At 42.8% G+C, this 6,463-nt stretch overlaps 1 pseudogene; it reads left to right on the plus strand.

Moving 5' to 3' along the window:
* The first annotated feature begins 294 nt into the window (after positions 1-294).
* On the plus strand, positions 295-2,419 carry LOC118561940 (annotated as a pseudogene).
* The last annotated feature ends 4,044 nt before the right edge of the window (positions 2,420-6,463 follow it).

The following is a 6,463-nucleotide window of genomic DNA, read 5'->3' on the forward strand; positions in this document are numbered from 1 at the left end:
GAAAAAAGTGCAGCGAGAAATGTTCCAGCATAGCTTTAGTGTGCGCCCCAAGATTTCAACATAAAAAAGTGGTAGGGGGTCTTTTAGGGACTAAAGAGCCACGCAGGCACCTTTCTAGTAGTTTTGATTAAAGCCTAAATTACTATATATATATATATATATATATATATATATATATATATATATATATATATATATATATATATATATATATATAGTTCATCACTGACCATTGTTTTTGTGTCTGTTTCTATGTCATTATTGTATTTCTTCCAACAAATTGACGCTTATTGAGAGCAAGAACTTTTTGCACCGAACATGTAAACACAGAAACTTCTCTTTCAGCCGAGCGTCCAATCAGCAGGGGGGCTCTGCGCAGCCCTGCTGTTGTAATTGGGCGGAGATGGCAGCAGCAAAACGCAGCCTTGGCACGGCGTAAACTCACAATACGTCTCCGTGGCTCCACATGCAAGGCGCACCGGGTCGCGCACACGCAAAAGTCAGGAAAATTCAAAGTTTTAGTTTGTCGTACTTCTCGTTTCTTTTTAATCTCACGATAACAGATCATCCGATTGGATCGAAGGCGTTTTTTTTTCCTGTCATCTGCACAGTGGATTACACCCAAGCGTGGATTCTGGGACTTTAGAAAGTTCTCAAACTCTCGGAAATACACAGGGAAGTTAACTTGACGAGAAGCTGAAAGAGGACATTGTTTCCGAACAACTATTATCTCTGGAGTGCTTGCTACTTTTAATTGGGTCAGGTCCTTTACCTAACAGAGCTAGAGTACTTCTATGGATTAGAGCAAATAAGACTTCCACCAAACCCTAAAGGTGAGACGCATCTGAAGATTTATGCCTTGGGAGATGGCAGCAGCCACTTCCAGCCCGTATTTGGCCAGCAGCAGGATTTTATCGGGTCCGATCTTGCACTCTGACCGGAGAGGTGCTGGTATGCAGCCGGGCACCACGGCCGTGACCACGGTGTCCGGCGGATACAGAGGAGACCCTTCGGTTAAGATGGTGCAAAGCGCAGACTTCATGCACGGAGCCATGGTGGCGAGCAACGGCGGGCACATGCTGAGTCATGCCCACCAGTGGGTGACATCGTTGCCTCACGCAGCGGCCGCTGCAGCGGCGGCGGCCGCGGCAGCTGCGGCGGCAGAGACGGGCTCCCCGTGGCCCCCCAGCTCCCAGCCGCAGGAGGTGAAGCGGAACAGGGATGACCTGCACTCGGGCTCCGCTCTGCACCACAGGTCGCCCCATCTGGGAGCCCATCAGACGCACGCTGGAAGCTGGGGAGGCAGCTCCGTGGCGCACATCAGCAGCATCAGCGAGGGGCAGCAGCAGTCTCTGGTTTACTCCCAGCCGTCAGGATTTACAGTCAACGGGATGCTGAGCTCTCACACCGAGCAGAGCCTTGCTCACTCGGGGCTGCTGCGCGGGGACTCCCCTGACCTGGACCACCATCACCACCACCATCACCACCAGAGCCATAACCACCACACGCACCATCATCAGCACCAGGGTGTGGGCCACGACCCGCAGTCCGACGAGGACACGCCGACGTCGGACGACCTTGGAGCATTTCGCCAAGCAGTTCAAGCAACGCCGGATCAAGCTTGGCTTCACCCAGGCAGACGTGGGCTTAGCTTTGGGGACCCTGTACGGCAACGTGTTCTCCCAGACCACCATCTGCAGGTTCGAGGCGCTGCAGCTGAGCTTCAAGAACATGTGCAAACTGAAGCCTCTGCTCAACAAATGGCTGGAGGAGGCCGACTCCACGACCGGGAGCCCGACCAGCATCGACAAGATCGCCACGCAGGGGAGGAAGAGAAAGAAGCGCACGTCCATTGAGGTGAGCGTAAAAGGCGCACTGGAGAGCCATTTCCTCAAATGTCCCAAGCCGTCCGCGCAGGAGATCAACTCCCTGGCGGACACACTGCAGCTGGAGAAGGAGGTGGTCCGGGTCTGGTTCTGCAACCGCAGGCAGAAGGAGAAGCGCATGACGCCGCCCGGACTGCCGCGCACCCCGGAGGACGCGTATTCTCAGGTGGGGAGCATCGGTCCAGACACGCCGTCCCCTTCCATAGAGTGCAAGAGGATGTACAGCGACACATGAAAACAGCCAGAAAGAACTGTCAGACACAAGAAACTGAGAGCAAAGGGGAGGGAAATTGGTTACCTGACTCACCAGAATTTCTTCAGATTTTTTTTATGTCATAAATCCGTCCACAAATTTAGTGTTTTTCACTATGTGTTTATTTCAGAAGGAAAAAAAACTGTCTGCCTTTGTGTTTGTTGGATATTTATCTGTAATTCCTCCTCTAAGACAAAAAATAAAATGATTCAATCTAGAATCTGCACAAAAGCAAGACTAAAGTACTTTAAATAATAATTTTAAGAAATATTAAGACTAAGGTAAAAAAAAAAAGATCAAAATTGTACAAAGTACAAGTTTTCTTTGTGATGCTGCAGAATTTCATGTCCATCCTGTTTCACCTGAAAGAGAGACGTTTATTTAATTCACTTTATTCATTACAAGTTGTTTTCGTAAGCCAGCAATACTAAATCAATCCTCTCCCTTTCATATTTTGTGTTGTGTATAAGTAAAATTAAGTTGTGGCACAAAAATGGCAAAAAGTTTGGTTTGACACTCGTTTTACTCAGTAAGAATTTAGCAGAAATTCCCAAACTGTATGTAAGGTCTGCTGTGTGTTCCCGTGTGAAGAGTCAGTCTATTTATTTTTCCCTATGTGTCTATTTTCATTGAAGACCAATTATTTAATAAATTTGACATAAAAAAAACTATGTTAATATGAGATGATCCTTATTTTTGCTTACATTCACACATGCTCACGTTTCCTCACGTCCGGCTCAGATTTTGAAATATCACAACTTGTATCTGTTCATTTTGTGGACCTTTAGGGCTAAAGAACAGATTGACTGGTCAAAGTCGCTCCGGATTTACCATTTAAAATCTAATTTTTGATATTGGGAGATAATGTGAAGATATTTATACCTAGGTTCAAGAAAATCCACATGCAGTGTGACCTTTTTATGTCAAATCCTGTTCTGATTTTGTCATCTATTCAAGCAAAAGAAAGCAGTGAAGGCCGTTTTCATGAGGAAAGCTGAGGTGGAATCAGGTGATCTCATGCCTAAATATGACGAAACGAACGAGTTAGCTCTCATATTGAGCACAAGTCTGAATAATCCGCCTCGTGTTTCTGGTAGAGCCCCGCTGACCCCATCGAGACTGGCTGAACTGATCACGGATCAGTTAATGAGCCCGTTTGTGGGGTGATACACCGCACACCAGACCAGCCGGTGTGGCAGTGCTGTGGACAGCAGCTCAGTGGAAATCTGCCAGCGGATGAGGTCGGCTATCCCAGATGGCGGTTCACCTCGGCAGCGGTTGCCAAGGTGACAGCAAGATGGAGTGACACGAGGCAGAAAGCGGGTCTTTTGCTGTAGATGATGGGGTTGGGGAGACGGGAGCCGAGCGAGCGAGCGAGTGCTGGCAAACGGTCTCCTTTTGCCTCCGAACGTCTCAGTAATCCGTGGGCTGATGTTACGACACTGAAGGTAAGCGGAGAAGGTGTAGAAAAAAAGTCACCGGGGCAATCTGACCCCGCGTGGGAGGTCAAAGGTTTTCTGCTACTGTAGCTGCTGGGAGGTAAGCACAAACTAGGAAGTTAATGCATTACTTTGGATTACAGATGTGTCTGTGCTGGCATGCCGTACAGAACCAGGCCTGCCGTATGTGCACACGTTTGTTTGGGAGCCGTCACTCTTTACCCTTCATAATGAAACCAGTTTTTAATATATCTGTGGCTACATGAGTAGATTGTCACACAGAGCTGTCAAAACACGCCGGCAGCCATCAGGAACTGTACAAGGCGTTCATTTGTGTGTCCTCACCGGGCAGCTGGAGCTGGCGGCGCTTCAGGAAAAGTCTGGACAGACTTTGGACAAACAGCAACAAGAAAAAAAAAAAAAAAAGAAAAAAAAGACCAAACCAACAACGGCACACTGAAAACAGAAGGAAAATTAAAGTGGGACAAAGCTTCCAGAGGTTTTTCAGCAAAACACAGCAACAGTGTTGAAAGTACTTGAGAACACAAACGATGAAACATTTTCAACAGCAATTCTTTTTGAAAACTACAACTTATTCAAGGTACATATCAAAAATATGGTGGAAAATAAGACATTAAAGACCAAAAACACAACAGTATGTCTTTTACTGTCCCAGAAATATTGTTTTTGGAGGGAGTATTACTTTGTGTTTTGGTATTTACTTTCTGTTTTGTTTTTGTAAAATTGTTGGTTTGTTTGTTTGCTTTATTGACACAATTATTACTTTATTTATGTAAAAAAAAGTTTTTTTTGTTTTTTTTGCAGACCTCTGACAATATTTGCTTTGTTGAAGATGTGGTTCCTGTATTATGGTATTACGTTTTGTTAACCATGTCATTTCTCTTGGTTTTGTTGTCGTTTACCGAACCTTTCAGCTCTCCATCTCCCTAGCTATCAGTCCAGCGGAGGTCAGTTCTCAGTCCGATAGAGAGGAGCTACATTTTTAAAATGAATTTCCAAACTTAGCAAAAAGTCTGCCTTCTGTAAAAGAGTTCAAAGAGCATCTGAAGCTGTATTTAATTCAGGAGTCGTGATTGTGACTGTTGTTATTGTTCATGCTTTCTATTTCAATTCTCATTCGTATCGTCGGTGTGGTGTTTTTACTTTTTCCATACCTGCATTTAACAAAGTTTGTTGTTATTATTTATTTCCCTGATTTTTTTTATATTATCAGGGTGGAGGCTTTATAGAAACCCAGTGGGGTTTTGTCTCTTCCTGCCCCCCCCCCCCCCCCCCCCCTTTTCAAATTACTGATGTGTATTTTAACTGTGCAAATAAACTAAACTAAAATCTATTTTAGCCCGTCTGTATTTTAATTTTTAATTTTTGGTTCAGTTTTTGATTTGTTTTTGAATTACAGTGAAGGTTGTTTTTTACATTTTGCTTTGACATCTTTTGAAAAGTGGTGTTTTTTGAAAAAGAGTACACTTTTTGTTTTTGTTGTTTATTACATGAATCTGTTTCTCTTTTTGTTGACTCATGCTTAACATTTTTATAGTCTGTCCTTTTTACTGATTTATTTTTGTGCTACAAATATATATATTTTTTTTGTTTGGCTGTTTTGCAACAACATCTCTTGAGACTTTGTGTTTTTGACTGGAGATGTGGTTTAATTTCTAGCATGTACTGTAAAATTCATCCTTTTCTTTGTTTTGTGTTCTGTGTTTTTGGTCTCTTGCCTCCAACATTGTTTCACTTTGGGCTTTTCTTTGGTACTTTTTCTGATTTGCCTTTGTGTTAGAAAAAGCTTGCAGTGCTTCTTTTTTTGATGCATTGGTGATTTAAAGGTTTGCAGTTCGGATTACCATTGTAGTCTCATTTCTTTTATGATTTGTTTCTTCCATCTCTCTTTTTGTTTGTTTGTGGTCTTAATGCTTGATAGTTTTTCTCTTTTTTTAATCTGCTGTACTTCTGATTTGTTTCAGAAAGACAGATGGTGTTTTTTTTCACAGTTTGCTGATAGATCGTTCTCTTGGTTGTTTGGGTTTTAGTTGTAATGTTAGTTTTTAATCATCTTTTGTTAATTGTGTCTCCTTTTGTTGCTTGGTAGCTTTGGCAACTTTTTACTGTTTTTTTACATTTTTGCTACATTGTTTTATAATGTTAGTGTTTTTGGATTTACCATTTTTAATTTCTGACAATGTTTGTGTTGTGTTTGCTTGCTTGTTTGTTGTTTTCCTATGATGTTTGATAAAAGGTTCAGTTTCATATTTCATTTGGTGAAACTCCTTGTTATAAATCCATTATTGCCAAATATAATTTCCTCTTTCAAAAGGAAACAATTTCCATGAAACCAAAACAAAAGAAAAAAAAAACTTTACAAAAGTTAAAATTTTGGACTTCTGGAAAGCATATAAAGAAAACAGTAAAAAAATGTCATACATATTTTAGCAGTGACCTCAGTCCCAGTGTTAATGGTCCACATCTGTCCTCGTCTGTTAACATGACATCTTCTCTCTTAGCTACAAGGAGAAAATGGAGGTATAATATACGCTTGCAGGATTGTGGTGTGATCCCCTTAAAGCCCGGTGATGCAAAGATGGGAGATAAGTCTGGAATTGGGGATAAAAAGACGTTTAAGGGTTTTGTCATCACACGGCGCTCTGTGAATATCAATGCTGGGATCGAAAGAGGAGGCTGGGCTGATGCTGATGCTACAGAACATGCAAGCTCCTCAATCAACAGAACAGGCTCAACATGTCAGAAGACATGCAGCGTTCATGTGAGGGAATCCAAATGTGCCCTTTCTGCTGAGCTCCAAAGTGACATCATTCATCAACAGATATTGTTTCCTGCATCTCTGAGCCATGTGGTGATTGCAGTGG

The sequence above is a fragment of the Fundulus heteroclitus genome, unplaced genomic scaffold (genome assembly GCF_011125445.2).
Source record: "Fundulus heteroclitus isolate FHET01 unplaced genomic scaffold, MU-UCD_Fhet_4.1 scaffold_762, whole genome shotgun sequence".
Lineage (NCBI taxonomy): Eukaryota > Metazoa > Chordata > Actinopteri > Cyprinodontiformes > Fundulidae > Fundulus > Fundulus heteroclitus.